The 20,087-nt window shown below is 37.8% G+C and overlaps 1 long non-coding RNA gene across 1 annotated transcript; it reads left to right on the top strand.

The window, feature by feature from the left end:
* The first annotated feature begins 15,109 nt into the window (after positions 1–15,109).
* LOC140875439 (uncharacterized) lies at positions 15,110–16,845 on the top strand. Its single transcript, XR_012148447.1, has 5 exons — positions 15,110–15,164; positions 15,671–15,735; positions 15,869–15,963; positions 16,245–16,315; positions 16,578–16,845. It is a non-coding gene; the product is annotated as an uncharacterized lncRNA (long non-coding RNA).
* The last annotated feature ends 3,242 nt before the right edge of the window (positions 16,846–20,087 follow it).

Genomic DNA, 20,087 nt, shown 5'->3' with positions numbered 1-20,087 from the left:
CTCAAGCTCCCAAGTAGCTTCCTCAGTGCCTCGGCGCTGCCACTGAACTAAAATCAAAGGAATGACTTTGTTCCGCAAAACCTTATCCTTAAAATCCAGGATACGAATAGATTTCTCAACATAAGTCAAATCCTTGTTCACCTGAACCTCAGACCGCTGCAGAATATGAGATTCATCCGCCACATATCGTCGAACAGAGATACGTGGAACACGTCGTGAATACTGGATAGATGCGGTGGTAAAGCTAGTCGATAAGCCAAATCGCCAATGCTTTCCAAGATCTCAAACGGACCGATAAACCTGGGAGATAACTTGCCCTTAAGGCCAATCTAAGAATTTTGCGGAAAGGTGACACTCTCAGAAACACTTTATCCTCGACATCGAACTGCAAAGGCCTACGCTTGATATTAGCATAGCTGGCCTGACGATCCTGTGCAGTCTTAATCCGTTTCTTGATCTGATCAACAATGTCTATCTCCTGCTGGATAAACTCCGGTCCCTCAGCCTGTCTCTCCCCCACTTCTTCCCAGAAGAGTGGAGTACGACAACGTCGCCCGTAAAATGCCTCAAAAGGTGTCATCCCAATACTAGTATGATAGCTGTTGTTGTACGCGAACTCGATCAACGGCAAATGATCCTGCCAGGCTGAACCAAAATCCATGACGCACGCTCTAAGCATATCCTCCAAAGTACGGATAGTGCGCTCTGACTGACCATCAGTTTTCGGATGATAGGCAGTACTCAAACTGAGAGTAGTACCCATCGCATGCTGAACACTCCCCCAGAATCTAGAAGTAAATCTGGGGTCCCGATCGCTGACAATGCTCACAGGCACTCCATGAAGTCGAATGATCTCCTGAATGTACAACCGTGTCATACGATCCACATTGTACTCCCGGCTATAGGCAATGAAATGCGCTGACTTGGTGAGTCGATCCACCACAACCCAGATAGCATCACAGTTCCTCGGGGATACCGGCAAATGGGTCACAAAGTCTATTGTGATAAACTCCCATTTTCATTCAGGAATAGGCAGACTGTGAAGCAATCCTTCAGGTCGTCGGTGCTCTGCTTTGACCTGTTGACACACCAAACATCTCGAAACAAACTAATAAACACTGCGTTTCATACCCTTCCATCAGAAACGAGTACGTAGATCCTTGTACATCTTGTTGCTTCCAGGATGAATACTCAACTTAGTGCGATGTGCCTGAGACAAAATCTCCTCTCGCAACTCTTCATCCTGCGGAATCACGAGTCTACCAGACAAGCACAGAAAGCCATCTGACTGATAATGAAATCCAGACGAGCTACCCTTGTTAGCTAGACGAGCTAAACGCTGGGTCTTTGAATCAGACATCTGAGCATCTCGAATTCGTGAATTCAAAGCTGGCTCAGATAATATCGCAAACATCTGGATACTCTGCATACTTTTCTTATGCTTGAAGGTATATCCCGACGTACAGCAGTCACTGATCGCACTAGACATCGAACAAGTCTGAAGTGCGGATATTCGTACCTTGCGACTCAAAGCATCAGCAGTGAGATTAGCAGCTCTCGGATGGTACTTAATCTCGCAATCATAGTCCTAAGCAAGTCCATCCAATGTCTCTGCCTCATGTTCAACTCCGCCCGAGTGAACAAATACTTGAGACTCTTATGATCGGTAAAGATCTCAAATTTCTCGCCATACAAATAATGACGCCAGATCTTCAAAGCGAACACGATGGCTGCTAACTCCAAATCATGGACTGGATAGTTGTCCTCGTGAAGCTTCAGCTGTCTAGAAGCGTATGCGATCACATGCCCATTCTGAGTCAGAACACAACCTAACCCCTGAAGAGAAGCATCAGTGTATACCACATACCCTCCAGATCCTGACGGTAATGCCAACACCGGCGCAAAAGTCAACCGCCGTCGAAGCTCACAGAAATTGTCCTCACACTCGGAGGACCACTCGAAGTCCATACCCTTGCAAGTAAGCTGCGTCAAAGGTCGAGCTAGTTGAGAGAAGTTCAGAATGAAGCGATGATAATACCCTGCTAGACCCAGAAAACTACGGATCTCAGCAACTGTCGTCGGACGCGACCAATTAAGTACCGCTTCAATCTTGCTTGGATCAACAGAAATCCCCTCCCTGGATATGATATGGCCAAGAAAGACCACTCTATCCATCCAAAACTCACACTTGCTCAGCTTGGCGTACAACTGCTCATCTCGAAGAGTCTGCAGTACCAACCGCAAGTAAGAAACATGCTCTTCCGTATTACGCGAATACACCAAGATGTCGTCGATGAAGACCACGACAAACTTGTCCAAATACTCCCTGAAGACACGGTTCATCAGATCCATGAATATAGCCGGCGCATTAGTCAAACCAAATGGCATCACTAAGAACTTGTAATGCCCATAGCGAGTACGGAATGCAGTCTTGGCTACGTCCTGATCACGGACTCTCAACTGATGATACCCAGATCTCAAGTCAATCTTGGAGTAAACTGACGTGCCCTGCAGCTGATCAAACAAGTCATCAATACAAGGCAACGGATACTTGTTCTTCACAGTGACTCGATTCAGCTGTCGATAGTCAATGCACAGCCGCATCGACCCATCCTTTTTCTTTACAAAAAGAACAGGAGCTTCCCAAGGAGATACACTAGGACGAATGTACCCCTTGTCCAAAAGATCATATAGCTGATTCTTCAATTCACTCATCTCTGACGGAGCCAGACGATACGGTGCTCTAGAAATAGGGGAAGTATCCGGCATCAATTCTATGCCAAACTCGACTTCCCTAGCAGGAGGAAAACCCGGAATCTCATCAGAAAATATATCTGGAAATTCATCCACAACAGGAATGCTCTCTATCCCAATGCTCTCAGCGGACAAATCAACTGCATAGATAAGGTAGCCTTCCCCGCCAGACTCTAGAGCTCGATAGGCTCTCAAAGCTGATACCAAAGGCATCGGGGGTCGCGCTACCTCTCCATATAAAAACCAGCTCTCACTCCCCTCCAGATGAAAGCGTACTAATCTCTGATAGCAGTCCACTGAAGCTCGATAGGCAGTCAACATATCTATTCCCAGAATGCAATCAAAGTCGTCCATCGCCAGGACCATGAGATTCGCTAACAGAGTGTTCCCTTCGAACTCTAAAGGGCAACCCATCACTAGACGTTTAGCCAAAGCAGATTGGCCCGTCGGAGTAGAAACAGACATCACTATGTCTAGTGCAATGCATGGTAACTTATGCCTCTTAACAAAACGTGCAGAAATGAAGGAATGAGATGCACCAGTGTCAATAAGTACAAGAGCAGGTATACCATAAAGCAGAAATGTACCTGCGATGACTTTCTCATTCTCCTCCACTGCCTGATCATGTCTCAAGGCAAACACCTGGCCAGAATCTCGTGGCCTCAAATGAGAACTCCCAGCAGACTGTCCCTGCGACCTCTGCTGTACGGTGGCCTGAGAACCAGATCCTGAACCAGATCCAGAACCGCCTCCCCCAGATAGTGGACAATCTCTCCGGATATGACCAGTCTCTCCACAACGGAAACAAGCTCCAGAAGCTCTACGGCACTTGTCGGATGGATGGTTCTTCCCACAGTGATCACACTTGTCCTTCTTACCGAAACGGACAACCCCTCCAGAACCAGAGGAAGAAGAAGATCCAGACTTCTTGAAAGTTTGGGCACGGGGACCCAAAGAACTAGCAGGCCTCGACTGAGAGAAAGACCTGTTCTGCCGAATGCTGTCCTCCGCCTGGTGACAACGGCTCACCAAACCCTCATAGGACATGTCGTCGCCAACCGCCACACGGTCATGGATCTCAGGGTTAAGGCCCTGAAGGAACAGATTATACTTCATCTCTGAGCTATCAGCAATCTCGGGGCAATAGGATAGCAGATCAAAGAACCTCTGCTGATACTCATCAATAGACATGGCTCCCTGTCGCAGACTCAGTAGCTCGCCTGCCTTTGACTGGCAGAGTGCAGGAGGAAAATACCGCTTTTGGAAAGCTGTGCGAAACTCGGCCCAGGTGGCCACTCCTCTCGCCGCAACAAAAGGTGCAGAAGTAAACCTCCACCACCTGCGCGCACGTCCATCCAGAAGATAACCCAGGGTCTCATCTTCTGCTCCTCGGTGCATTGGCAAGTCTGAAAAGTCGTCTTCATGCGGTCTAACCAATTTTTCGCATCCTCTGGAGACTCACCTCCAACTAAGGGCTTAGGACCCATAGCTAAGAATCGACGCACAGTAAAACGCTCGTCGTCATGATGACGATGACGCCGTTCTCGATGAGGCTCCCGGTCGGCATCACCCCAACGCACACCAATACTGCCATGAGAACTCCGGTCGTCACGATCTACCATCTACAAAAATACCTCACGGTTACCTTATGCAGAGTCTAAATCCCAAGAATACTATGTATGTTCTGATACCATAAATGTAGTGACCCTTACCCGGATCACCTACTAAACAGAACTTAGGCATGCAATTAACTTAATTAAACAGATATCAGAATAAAACTGCGGAAACCAATAAACATTATACAATCCCAAGTAAAGGAATCTGTAATTTATCCAAATAATATACAACCAAATCGAATAGTTGTATCAACCCAAACAACATTAATAAAACCTAGACGAAGCTCCAGCTGGCCAACCACTGACTAGCCCCTCCTGGATCCACCCTCCTCGTCCAATCGCAAACCTGCCCCATGGAATAGGGTGTCCAGAAACATAGAGTACGAGACGTGAGCATAAAACGCTCAGTACGAGAGTATGAGTATACATGCATGCAAAGTGAACTCCCTATAAACTCGAGGTCAAGGATCAGATAACAGAGACAGACCGGGCCCTGGTATGTAGCACGATGTGCCGTCGCTTCAGGAGGTGGCTCCCATACCATAATACCAGTGGATATGCCGGACCCAAATCGATGGAAGTCCAACCACTAACAGGATAGGGAAAAACCTTACTAACAAACATCTCAAAGGAGATAGCTCAGTATGCAAATGAATGCAGCATAAATCAATGACATATAAACCATGCAGTCACATAATACATGCATATTCAGTCAGGATATCTCGAACAGTACTTTCGTACCTCAAAACAGTGCAAGCTCTACCAACTCTAGGTCCACGCCTATAGTCTGCTCTATACTGCCAAATGATACTACTATCATTAAAGTGTTCTAAAAGCCTTAATTAAGCTATTGCATACTCCTAAATATTTATAGGAAGCAAAAGCTATACCTTCGTCCGTCGTTAGCCCTTTGATGTCGATGCCTCCAGAACTTGGGTACAACTCCGCTACGACTATCAAACGCCTCGTCGACCGCCGGGTCAAGCTTAGGAAGGCTAGAACAACTCGAATAGACTAGAAAGGAGAGGGAAACACTCGGAATTGGCAATTGGAAATGAATCCACGGCCCTCTATTTATAGACAACGATCGAAACTTCCGATCCTTGATCGGAACGTCCGAACCTCGATCGGAACGTCCGATCCTGTCATCGGAGCTTCCGAAGATCCTGATCTACCACGTGTCAAAATATCACTTGTTGACTTCGGATAGGGGTGATCGGAGCTTCCGATCCAACCACACGTCATGCCTGACGTAATAATATCGGTGCCTCCGATCGCTCATCGGAGCTTCCGATCCTGTTCGGAGCTTTCGATCGTGCCTTCGGAGCTTCCGATCCGTCCGATACCCAATTTATTTAATTAGCATTAATCCTTTAATTACTCAATTAGGGTACGGGCTACTACAGAGTATCTCACAGAAAAAGACCCAATGATTTTATGGAAAGGGCTGAAAAAAAGATTTGAGCATATAAGGAAAGTTATACTCCCAACCGCCCGTGATGAATGGAATACGTTGAGATTCCAAGACTTTAAAAAAGTCAGTGATTACAATTCTGCGATGTATCGAATAGTCTCGCAATTGAAATTTTGTGGGCATGTTGTTACTGAAACGAAAATGCTTGAAAAAACACTTTCCACTTTCCACGCATCGAATATAACTCTACAACAACAGTATAGAGTGCGTGGATATTCGAGATATTTTGAACTAATCGCATGTATTCTTGTGGCGAAAAAGAACAACGAATTTTTAGTGAGAAATCATCAATCCCGACCCAATGGATCAACGACATTTCCAGAAGCAAATGTCGTGATTAAAAATGAAAACCAAAATCAAAGGCATAAACAAGATTTTGGTCGTGGACGAGGTCGAGGACGTGGGCGTGAAAGTGGACGTAAAAATGATCGCGGTCGTGGTCGCGGCTGTGGATATGAAAATAATCAAGATAGTTACTTCAATAACTCATCTCAAAAGAACGTCACGAACCACCCACAAAAAAGGCAGCATGAAAACACGAGTAAAAATGAAAATCACTCAAAAAGATCCGAGAATGTTTGTTATAGATATGGCACTCTAGGACATTGGTCACATATTTGTCGAACCTCTTAGCACCTATGTAAGCTCTATAAAGAATCGACAAATGGGAAAAGAAAATAGACCAATTTTGTTGAAAACAGTAACCATTCAAGTGGTTCAACTCATTTCGATGCTGCTGATTTTTCAAATGATTTCGAGGACAATGATTAATATATTGGTAGGACTAGAATGTAACATACTGTATTTTTCCTGTATTTTTGTATTATGAAACATGTTATATTTTTCATATAATGTCATTAATTTTCTTTATTGCATATTTTATTTTGAAGTTCAAAATGAAAAACGGTATGAGCAAAGCTAAACAAGGAAATAATCCCATGAAAGTTTGCATACCTGATAGTGGTACAACGCACATTATTCTCCGAGATAAAAGATATTTCTTGGAATTAAAACCAAAAAAACAATGGTGAATACAATATCAGGTCCTGTAGACTTGATTGAAGGTTGTAGAAAAGCACATTTTTTGTTACCTAATGGTACAAAATTTTTGATAAATGATGTTTTATATTCACCACAATCAAAAAGAAATTTGTTGAGTTTTAATGACATATATTCTCATGGGTATGATACTGAGACGATAACTGATGGAAATCAGAAATATATGTGTCTTACCAAATATAAATCAGGAAAGAAATATGTGGTTGAAAAATTATCAATGCTCCCTACTGGATTGCATTATACACATATAAGGTCAATCGAATCAAATATGGTGGTTAATAGTTCTTCAATATTAACCAATTGGCATGATCGATTAGGACATTCTGGTTCAATAATGATGCGAAGAATTATTGAAAATACACATGTTCATCCATTGAAAGACCAGAAGATCTTTCAGAATAATAAGTTTCAATGTAAAGCATGTTCACTTGGAAAACTTATTATAAGAACATCGCCAGCTAAAATCCAAACAGAATCACTCATATTTCTTGAACGTATTCAGGGTGATATTTGTGGGCCAATTCATTCACCATGTGAACCATTTCGATATTTTATGGTATTGATTGATGCCTCTAGCAGATGGTCACATGTATGCTTATTGTCAACTCGGAATGTGGCATTTGCAAGATTAATGGCTCAAATAATAAAAGTGCGAAATCAATTTCCCGATTATACAATCAAGAAAATAAGACTTGATAATGGTGGAGAATTTACTTCCAAAACTTTCAATGACAATTGTATGTCAATGGGAATTACTGTTGAACATCTTGTTGCTCATTTCATACACAGAATGGATTAGCTGAATTATTGATTAAACGTCTACAACTGATTGCTAGACAAATGATTATGAGAACAAAACTCCCTATTTCTATATGGGGACATGCAATTTTACATGTTGCGATATTAATTCGCATCAGACCATGTGCATATCATAAATTCTCCCCATTGCAGCTTGCATTTGGTAAAGAACCAAATATTTCTCATCTGAAATTTTTGGATGTATGGTGTATGTGCCTATTGCACCACCTCAACGATAAAAAATGGGTTCTCAAAGAAAAATCGGTATTTATATCGGTTATGATAGTCCATCAATCATTCGATATCTTGAGCCTCACACATGCGATGTGTTTACAACACGTTTTGCTGATTGTCATTTTAATTAAAAAATCTTCCCAATGTTAGGGGAGAAAAGAACCACATCGAAAAAGAAATCACATGGTATGTACCATCATTGTTACATTTGGATCCAAGGACCAAACAATGTGAGAAAGATGTGCAGCAAATTGTGCACTTGCAAAGAATTGCAAATCAAATGCCAGATGTATTTGTAGACACAAAAGGGGTAACAAAATCATATATACCTGCTGTAAATGTCCCTGCTCGAATTAAAATGCCAAAGAAACAAATTGAAGACATTCATGATGTCATAAAACGCTTGAAGCGTGGAAGACCAGTCGATTCCCAGGATAAAAATCTTCGGAAAAGAAAATTCATACAGAAACACGATGATCACAAAATAGAAAATGGTATTCCAGAAGAAACACCTGATGATGAAAATGTTCTGTCAAAACCACAAACTGACGAGAATCGTGAAATCTCTATCAATTATATTAATACTGGAAAAATATGGAACCGAAAAGATATAAAAGATATTGATGAGATATTTTTTTATAATGTGGCTTGTGACATCATAAATGAGAATGAAGATAATGAACCAAAATCTTTTGGTGAATGTAAAACTCGGCGTAATTGGGCAAAATGGAAAGATGTCATCCAGGTTGAATTGGATTCGCTAAATAAATGCAATATTTTTGGACCTATAATCCTCACACCTGAAGGTATAAAACCTGTTGGATACAAATGGGTTTTTATTCGAAAGCGAAATGAGAAAAATGAAATAGTAAGATATAAAGCTAGACTTGTTGTACAAGGTTTTTCTCAAAGACCTGGAATTGATTATGAAGAAACGTATTCTCCTGTTATTGATGCAATTACATTTTGATATTTGATTAGTTTGGCAGTGTCTGAAAATTTGGAAATGTGTATTATGGATGTTGTTACAGCTTACTTATACGGATCACTTGATAGTGATATATACATGAAAATCCCTGAAGGATTTAAGATGTCTGAAGCACAAAGTTCAAAATACAAAGAATTTTATTCTGTGAAATTGCAAAGATAATTATATGGGTTGAAGCAATCCGGCCGAATGTGGTATAATCGGCTAAGTGAGCACTTGATGAAAAAAGAATATGTAAATGATCCAATATGCCCTTGTGTTTTCATCAAGAAAACAACATCCGGATGTGTAATTATTATTGTATATGTTGATGATTTAAACATCATTGGAACGAATAAGAAAATTCAAGAAGTTACGATGTACTTGAAGGAATAATTCGAAATGAAGGATCTTGAAAAAACCAAGTATTGTCTGGGTTTACAAATCAAACAAAAAGAACGTGGAATTTTTGTTCACCAGGCAAATTATACAGAAAAGATCCTTAAATATTTTAATATGGATAAATAAAATCCATTAAGTACTCCAATGGTTGTATGAGCATTAAACATAGAAAAAGATTCATTTCGTCCATGTGAAAATGATGAAATTATTCATGGTCCAGAAGTACCATATCTAAGTGTCATTGGTGCCCTTATGTATCTTGAAAATTGTATTAGACCTGATATATCTTTTGCTGTAAATTTATTGGCAAGATTCAGCTAATATCCAACAAAGAGGCACTGGAACGGAATTAAACATATATTCCGTTATCTACGATGAACGACATATTTGGGACTTTTGTACTCAAAAAACACCAATCAAAGTATCATTGGTTATGCTGATACTGGATATTTATCTTATCCACATAAGGCACGTTCCCAAATCGGATATGTATTTACTCGTGGAGGCACTGCAATTTCTTGCCGTTCACAGAAACAAACACTCGTAACAACTTCATCAAATCACGTCGAGATTATTGCGCTATATAAAGCAAGTCGTGAATGTGTTTGGATAAATTCAATGATCAAACATATCCAAACATCGTGTGGATTATCAGTAGACAAGAATCTTGTAACGCTGTATGAAGATAATGCTGCATGTATTGCTCAAATGAAAGAAGGATACATCAAAAGTGACAGAACCAAACATATCCCCCCAAAGTTCTTTGCCTACACTCAAGAGCTTGAGAAGAATAAAAATATTATTGATATATGTTACATTCAATAAAGTGAGAACTCATCAGATCTCTTCACAAAAGCGCTTCCTACGGCAATATTCAGAAAGCATATATATAACATTGGGATGCACAATCTACGACATATGTGAAGAATCGTTCGTGTTAACATGAGGGGGAGTTTAAGTGGTTGCACTCTTTTTTTCTTACTATGGTTTTTATCCCAATGGGTTTTTCCTAGTAAGATTTTTAACGAGGCAGTACAAAAACACGTAATAAAGACAATCATCATATCACGATCATCATCACAAGGGATAGCGTTGAAAATATGATATTATTATTATTATTATTTAAATTTGAATATTGAATGTTGAATATTGAGTTGTAAAATATTGAAAATTAGTGTGTGATGATGTAGATGATAATGTTTTAATTTTTGGACTAATCTTCAAATGAGATCTATAAATAGGTCTCTCCATTTGTGTATAAAATTACAATTGAATTGAGAGAGAAAAATTTGTGAAGTGCAGAGTTTGATATATTTTTTAAAATTTTTACTTTTTACCGTAAATTTTTACTTTTTTACAACAAAAATGATAGTTATAGTACCACGCATTTATTGCTTTATCACAAATATAATCGACGGTAATCGTAAAACTTGTTTTTTTTTTTTTTTTGAAATTGTAAGGTAACGTACTCAAACACCACATTATGATTTATCTCCAAACAAGAAAATTATTACACTGAACAACCACCTCCCAGAATTGTGTTCCTAACAATCCATAATAATTAAATTAGGATACGTTCACTCTAATATCAATTATAGAATCAAGCATTTGTCTTCCTAAAAAATGTTGTATCAAACGCTAAGTTATACCACAATTTGTGATAATTGTACAACTTCAATATTTTAAATCATGCAATAATACCACAAACGTTACGTTTTGTTTGCTCTCCTATCTTGAAGTATTGTACCCAACGTCGATGACCACCCTAATTTAGTGAAAATAAAATTAAGACTTTTGTATTTCCATCGACATTCAATCAAGTTACACGAGCATGGAAGACGGGATTAGTCTATGCTACACCGAGAGTGTTTCTCTCCCAATTTCAATATCAATAGATCATGTGAGACCCTTGTATTTTTATGAAAATTGGCTTGTGTGTTGATGATTTAATGGTTGTAATTTGACCATATCATGGGGAAGAAGTACTCCAGTACATAGAATAATCCTGGAAGATGAGCGAAAGAATTTTGAAGCGAATTAAGGAGATAATCAACAATATTCATGGCAACAAATTAGTACTTATAATTAATTGTATATATGCTTAAGGCTTGACCTTTATCACATCACTCCGTCTAACTGGAGGAATAATTTACAAGTCAAAGATTAGACATTAAGAATTAACAAAAAACGTACGTACGATATTTATATATAATGTGTACGTTGACTGACATTAAATTATCTAGTTTTTTTTTAAATTACAGAATATTTTTTTGTAAACATTGAGATCGTGGTTCTAAAATGATTAATTAATGGGATACTGTGCATGATAATTGTCAGTAAATTATCTGATTAAATATGTTCTGTTTCTTCATTCATTAGGATGCATGCATCATAACACAATTACAAATTCTTCGGTTCCATCGGCAAAGTCTATGATAGTTCAAAAGAATTATATCTTTCGTCTTATAATTATTAGATTACATATAAGTTCCACAAATTTTCATGTGGGATCGTTCTTAATATTGATATTGAAATTCAATTGTTGAAATTTTGTCACACTACATGATACGAATTTTACACACGATGTGACATTAGATAAATCTTTCATATATCTAATGCAAACATATTTAGGCTATTTTTAATCAGAACAATACATTATACATATACATACATGCGTAAAGAGTATACACTTTTGATTGTTTTATCATTAAAATATTATCCCATATATAATTCATTCATCGATCGATTTATACCTCTACTTTAATACAAATAATATAAGTATTAAATTGAACAAGAAAATAAGTTTAAAATATAGTGCGACTTTAAGTTTTATATGCTTAAGAGTTGAATTTTATCCTTTGAATCATTCGTGTAATTTGACTTTTCTTTTTAAAACTCTTCATGTATAGACTTCATTCTAATTAGTTTTATTATATTAAATGTATATCATTGTATCCCTTTTCTTTCAAGAAGTTGGTTGCCGACAAATTGGAGTTTCAACCGTGAGGAAAAAATAATAAATTAAAGAAGATTATATATATATATATATACACTACAAGAAAATGTTAATTCAACAACACACAAAAGACAACGGTTTTATGGCAAAACCGTTGTCTTGGACCCTTTAACAACGGTTTTCATTAAAACCGTTGTCTTTAAACATTTTTTTTTATCAAAGACAACGGATTTTGAAAAACCGTTGTCTTTCTGGGGCAAAAGACAACGGTTTTTAAAAACCGTTGTCTATTAGCGGGTTTTTTTGAGCTACAACAACGGTTTTTGGAAACCGTTGTCTTTGTGCATTTTTTTAAGGTCAAATACAACGGTTTTTAAAAACCGTTGTCTTTAAGCGGATTTTTTGAAGCTACAACAACGATTTTTTATAATCCGTTGTCTTTGATATTTTTATTCTTATTTTTATTTTTATTTTTAAAAATGATATATTATTGAGAATTTACTTATTCTAGCCCACATTAGTAGGCTATTTTTAAAAATAGCCTTCATTATTAAATATTATAAAATATAACCTTTTATAGTTTAATAATCCAAAAATTCCCTTTCCTTATTCATTCCATTATCTCAATAAAATATTACAACTTAGAGAAATAAGAATCACTTTCCTAAATAATTGAAATAAAATTATTTTATTATGCATTATTTATTTTCTTCATGAATAATTAATTTATCATCGTGATAATAATAATATATTAATATGAAGAAATAATTATAATTAATTAAAATAATTATATTAATGATAAACATGAAAATTATATTAATACTTATAATAATCGTAATAAGTATAATACTAAATGATAAGAAATGATTTGATATTGATAACATTAATCATAAATTGAATAATAAAATTATGTATTCTTAATGAATAATTAATTTTTCATCATGATAATAATAATAATAATATCATATTAATATGAATGATAATAAATTAAAATATTAAAAATAATGAGAATTTATTAAAATAATTATATTAATGATAAAAGTAGAAATTATATTAATAATTTTAATAATCCTAATAAATATAATACTAAATGATAAGGAATAATTTGAGATCGATAATATTAATCACAAAACAAATATTAATTTTAAATAATAATCTGAAGAATATTTAACAGGGAATAATAATAAATAAACTAATAATATTTTTTAAAAGGGAAACTAATAATATTATTAATGACAATATATAGTAGTGTTAATAACAATACACAAGGATTATACTTATTTATGTTGAGTTTTTTTAGTCATGAATTTGTATTTATAGATCAGATAATAATAACAATAACTATTACAATTAATTCATGCTAAGAATTTATAATTATATAAAAGTTATATTATAAATATAAATTAAATATAAAATAAATCTGAATATAAAAACAAATGCAATTAAATTAAAACACAAGTGCAATAGACCAATTATTTAATAAAATATCTTATCATATTAGTTCAAATTAATATGTTTGTATGTTTAATGTAATAATGTGTTAAAGGATATATTTGAAACTTAAGGCTAGTTTTAAAAATTAACTTACATTAAGGTTATATTTGATTATTGGTATTTGTAAAAGTCCATTTTAAAAAATCTCTCTATATTATTTTCTTTTCCTATACGTGCACCATCTATTCCATTTCAAGCTTCTTCTCTATATCGCGATTCTTTTTTCAACTCTCAACCCTAGCCGCCCACTCTTGTCGCGATTCCCCCTGTTCTTCATTTCCGTTCCCTCAATCTTCACCCAAGCATCGCCAGCTTCGATTTCTCTTCCAAAATAGCTCCATGGCCAGCTAGAAGAGCAGCTCGAGCTCGCTGTTCTTGGACTCCAGATTTCCCTCGCTCAGCTTGCTCTCGGCCGCAACACCCGATTGATTGGCCCTCTTCGATTTCTTGTTTCTTGCATAAGATAGGCAAGATTGTGGTCTATTTCTTGCATTTTATATATGATTATTGTGTCAGCATTTCGTTGATAGCTAGTGCATTTCCCATTTTCGAATTTTTTGAAAAAAAATATGCGTGCCCTGTGCAGATTCCTCCTCTATCGGCCGATGGATTTACTTTGTTGTTGGATTCTTGTTGGAGGCCGATTGTATGATGATATTATGTATTGATTAAATCGATTTTTTGGACTTTGAAAAGAATGTATATCATGCTTGTGTTTTTTTCGAAAACTTCAGAATTTTGTTGGTTGCCTTGTTCGTGTTTTCTGTTGTGTGTTGATGGTGGCTGTTGGTGTGATGATGTAGGGGCTACCACGGGTGATATGTAGTTCACGTGGTAGCGTTAGAATGAATGGAATTGAAACGTGACGTTGGTTGGGGATGTTTCAAACTATCCAGCTTCGTAGGAATTGGTTAGTGGGTGCATTGGTGGAGCTGATATTGGGTTGTATTATGGTATACTCTAAGGAGCTTTTGGGAGCCTAGAAGTTGGCTAGTGATGCTATGACAGGGACTTGGGGGTTGTGGATCAAACGGACTGTTTTGGTTCGGATTTGAGGGGTTGAACGTGAGCAGATTTTGTGGACTTAGGGGACTTGAATCTACCTCACTGTATTTAAATCTCCTCTTTTTTCCTGTTACCCTGGAAACGCGTGCTCAAGGTCACTGATGCCCAGGTATTTGAGCATTGTATAACTTTCCGGTTATATTTTCTTGACATAGTTGACCGTGAAGTTTTCTAGTGTTTTCTTTGGGTAAGTGTGGATAAAACTGAAATTCATGGTTCTGCAAATCCATTGCTCCATTTTAGAATTTCTATTGTCATCAAATAACCTGGTCTGTCAGGTTGAGGTTGTTGTCCAGGATAATGCCTAGAGGCTCTATGCTTTCAAATTTAAATCGATTGCCCAAGGTAATGCCCATCACGTGGTTGTTTTATGTGCCCCATAAGTTTCATAATATCATTTTTTGTTGATAGAAAACCCTGTTAGATTTATATCCTATGGTTGGTCTTGAAAAATCTTTCAAGCAAAATTTCTCATGTTTATTCCATTTCAATTCATTTATTTAACTTGCATTTAGGCTTCTGCTTTAACAGATAACCAAGAATAAGTATGTTGAAAAATGTAATTTTTTTGTCATTGTGATATATCTTAAAGCGACTTGAACTGGTAATCAGGTAATGCATCACTTTAGATGTCCTGCATTTAAGCTGAATGTTGTTAAGATGTAAGTCTTTTTACTTAGATTGATTCATGTAGATTCCATCTGGCAGAATTTTACTTCTAATATGTGAATATGATCTTTTGTTATTATCATAATTGTTACGTTATTAAATTCGTCGCTAAATTCTACACTTGACTAACGGTAACAATAGGTTGACATTGCAACTTATTTATGTGTCTTTATGTTTGCTAGCTCTTAATGCGAGTCAGTTGATCAGCCTCAGAGAAGCACAACTTCTGTACCGACTTTCTGACGAGGTAAATAAACAAAAAAAAATACTGGGAACCAAATAGCATATGTAGCCATCAGATAGTTGATGCCACTGCCCATACTGTTGTTTATATAAGAATGAGAAGATAGATATAGTGCCTAAGGTGTTTTTTTCCCCAGCTTGCAGCAGATATCTTTAGGGAACATACCAGAAAGCTTGTGGAGCAAAATATATCAGCATCTCTCAATCTATTGAAGTCCAGAACTAGAGCCGGGTATGAGAACTATTATGGTTCTATACTTGACCCTGTTGTAATGTGCAACTTATCTTTGATTTTAAGTTTGTTTTAGCCCTTGAACCCTTGAAGTTTCCTTGGTTTACAATATTTATTCTTTGTAATACGAATGACTAACAAGCTGTGTATGTTTTACTATATAGTTGGTGTTATTGATTAGTTTCTGTTTAATATGTTGTGATTAAGTTGGGTGCCAAGAGACATCTAAGTTTTGTTCTCATCGATAATGCCGTGATACATGCTCCTTGTAATTTTTTCAGGCAAGAATTTTAGCTCTAAATGCATCCTATTTCCTGAAATCTGGAGGCCATTTTGTCATCTCTCGATTAAGGTTAGTGTTTCTGGTTATGTTTTGAGTGTGATCTGTCAGATAAATTAGTCCAATGATCCGTACCAAACATGGATGTACTGTATATCCCCTTATGAGCCAAACCCATGTAGCCCCAAATAAAAACGAACTCAAGATCGAATCATCACGTTTACATTTAGAGACTTTTAGTCGAGTACACGTCCACACAACATCGAATTTCTTCTGCTACAGTTTGTTTGAATTCCAAAAGGTATAACCTTTATCTTGTCTTAAAATTAAGCAGATTTAGGAACTACATGGACAAATGCTCGGATGGGGGTAGCTACCTCACAGTTGACAAGCATGGCAAAGTTAGACTCCAAGCATTGAAATCACTGAAGTACTTAGCTGATGCAGACTGGAAATCAATCAACCCGCCCCCGCATTTGAACCATCGTGAATTCAGATTCTGGGTTTCGGGTAGCACCGAAAAATACCTCACAGTCTTCCGAGGAAAAAGTGCGAAACAAACATTAGGCATTGCAGACTGTGAGTTCGATGGTTCCAACACATTCCAGTTCTTTGCCTTCCGCTTTCACTACCACAAAGCTTTTTGTTGCTGTGGAAAGTACAATGAATAATAAACAATTAGTCATACACAATACTCTACAACGAGGGGATAATCTAGAAGGAGTGTTTCAAGTTAATTTATATAGATTAGTTCATAACTCGATATATAGGAAAGTTCCGAGTTAATTTATATAGATTAGTTCATTACTCGATTTATATATTTTCTAGTGTGTATTGATTTAGAATTTAGAATTAGAATATTGATTTGGAATATTGAAAAATTTTATTTAAATTTTATTTTAGAAATTTTAAATTTTGTTTCATTTATAATATTGAAAATTTGTATATTAAAATAATTTTTTTTTTGTTTTTTATTTGAGCAACGACAACGGATAAAAACCGTTGTCTTAAAGTGTCAATGACAACGGATTGACGCTGTTGCAGAACCGTTGTCTTTGAAGACTTACGACAACGGTTACAAACTGTTGCAAAACCGTTGTGGTAGGATATCTACGACAACGGATATAAACCGTTGTAATAGGGCACGCTTTTTACAACGCCCCCAGTTACAACGGTTTTTCCCCCCCCTACGACAACGGATAATATTCGTTGTCGTTTTGCAATTTTCTTGTAGTGATATATAATGTCGATTTTTTTCTCCGGGTTCGGTCTGGTAGAGCGGATATCCAAATCTTCAATAAACCGGGTCGGGTCAGGCACAACGGAGTTCTGCACAGACAGAAGCTAAATTAGGGGGCGCCGAAGGTGTTTCGACGTGACTCCTCTGATGCCTAAGTCGGTGCTCGAAAGTGAAAGAGCTTGACAAAAAGTAAGAACAAGAGAATATATGTGCATGAGTGTGTGAACAAGAAGTGAATAGAAGAGATGAATCTGTAAAACCATAAGAAATACCTGTATTTATAGGGGCTTGGAGGGGTAGGTTACCTTGTCAAGGTAGAACATGTGTTAGAGTAGGACTCTAATTGATGAGTCTGAAATCATATCAAATCTTGAATTCATAAGATATTGTCCTTATCTGCTGCATATCTTCATGTGTCCGAGAGTACTGGAAGGTTCTAGATATTGGGCCCTTCCTGGACCCGGGTCGGGCTCCAGCCATACCAGTTAGGGCTCAAGCCCATTAATCTATGATTATGACCATATTCCCTAACGGGGCTATCCCAGACTGGGCTTCTCATAAAATAAGACTAGATGAGCCTCAAAGTATCTTTTCTGAACATGGGTTATCGGGTTCGGGTCGGACCAGACCCATATATTTTTAGGGGGATCAATAGTACCTCCCCCTATTGGTCTAAAAGAAGTATGAAGTTTAGACCATGTGGTCTGGTCGGATCCCGAGCCCATGTAAGAACTCTTATATTAACCAAGTACTAACATTTCCCAACCGGATGGGCTTTTGATGGAGGCCACGAGTGGCGTGATAGGTGTCGAGCTGGTTGGGCTTTGAATTTGACCAGGAAGTGCGTGGTAGGTGTCGAGCTTGGTCGAGATTTTGAGATAACCACGAGTGGTGTGGGTTTACATGATGCCGAGCTGGTCGGGCCTTTGAGATAACCACGAGTGGCATTGGTTTACATATTGCCGAGCTGGTCGGGCTTTTAAGATAACCACGAGTGGCGTGGGTTTGCATATTGCCGAGCTGGTCGGGCTTTTGAGATAACCACGAGTGGCGTGGGTTTACACATTGCCAAGCTGGTCGGGCTTTTGAGATAACCACGAGTGGCGTAGGTTTACATATTGCCGAACTGGTCGGGCTTTTGAGATAACCACGAGTGGGGTGGGTTTACATAATGCCGAGCTGGTCGGGCTTTTGAGATAACAACGAGTGGCGTGGGTTTACATATTGCCGAGCTGGTCGGGCTTTTGAGATAACCACGAGTGGCGTGGGTTTACATATTGCCGAATTGGTCGGGCTTTTGAGATAACCACGAGTGGCGTGGGTTTACATATTGCCGAGCTGGTCGGGCTTTTGAGATAACCATGAGTGGCGTGGGTTTACATAATACCTAGCTGGTCGGGCTTTTGAGATAACCACGAGTGGCGTGGGTTTACATATTGCCGAGCTGGTCGGGCTTTTGAGATAACCACGAGTGGCATGGGTTTACATATTGCCGAGCTGGTCGGGCTTTTAAGATAACCACGAGTGGCGTGGGTTTACATAATGCCGAGCTGGTCGAGCTTTTGAGATAACCACGAGTGGCGTGGGTTTACATATTGGCGAGCTGGTCGGGCTTTTGAGATAACCACGAGTGGCGTGGGTTTACATAATGCCGAGTTGGTCGAGATTTTGAGATAACCACGAGTGGCGTGGGTTTACATATTGCCGAGCTGGTCGGGCTTTTGAGATAACAACGAGTGGCTTGGGTTTACATATTGCCGAGCTGGTCGGGCTTTTGAAATAACCACTAGTGCCGTGGGTTTACATATTGCCGAACTGGTCGGGCTTTTGAGATAACCAAGAGTGGCGTGGGTTTACATATTGCCGAGCTGGTCGGGCTTTGATTTTGACCACGTGTGGCGTGGTGAGTGACGAACTGATCGGACTTTTGTAGTTTGCCAAGTTGTGTTGGGCTTATAAAGTGTCAAGTCATAGAGTAGGCCTTAGTGCTAGATTGCATGTTCGATGTGATATAATTGGGCCTTACTGCAAGATTGCATGTCCAATGACATAAAATAACCCAAACAAAAATACATGGGAAGAGAAGTCCAACAAATTTGATCACAAGAAAACAAACATGTAATTTTGATAGTAGAAGATGCCTCGGAATATTATTAATAATGATAATAAATAAAAATTTAATAATTTAATTCAAACATAAAGATGATTGAAATACTTATCTCGTTCATGCGTTGTCGATGACATGACTTTGGATGTATAGCAAGATAATATCTTCTATACTTTGATCAAAGAACAGACTTTATGTAACAAGCGAAAATCAATCTCAACTGTCCAGAATGTGCGTCAAGATGTTCTGAACTCATGATAAAAATTTCAAATAATTTCAACGGTTAAGTTTTTCAGAATGATTTTTTCAAGAACACTGCTCAGAAACTATGCAAGAAGATTGTGTTGCAGCTCGGCGGTCTGAGCGACCTTTCCCCAAGTCCCAAAATTCCGATCATGATCTTCACTGTCCAGATACTAGATAACACAATTATAAATACTCATACCAAATTTGAACTCGATCCGACGGTTCAATTAATTCCAATGATTTTCTCAAGG

This window comes from Henckelia pumila, chromosome 1, assembly GCF_033568475.1.
Source record: "Henckelia pumila isolate YLH828 chromosome 1, ASM3356847v2, whole genome shotgun sequence".
NCBI lineage: Eukaryota > Viridiplantae > Streptophyta > Magnoliopsida > Lamiales > Gesneriaceae > Henckelia > Henckelia pumila.
Note: the sequence above shows the minus strand (reverse complement) of the source record. Positions and strands in the feature narration are given on the sequence as shown.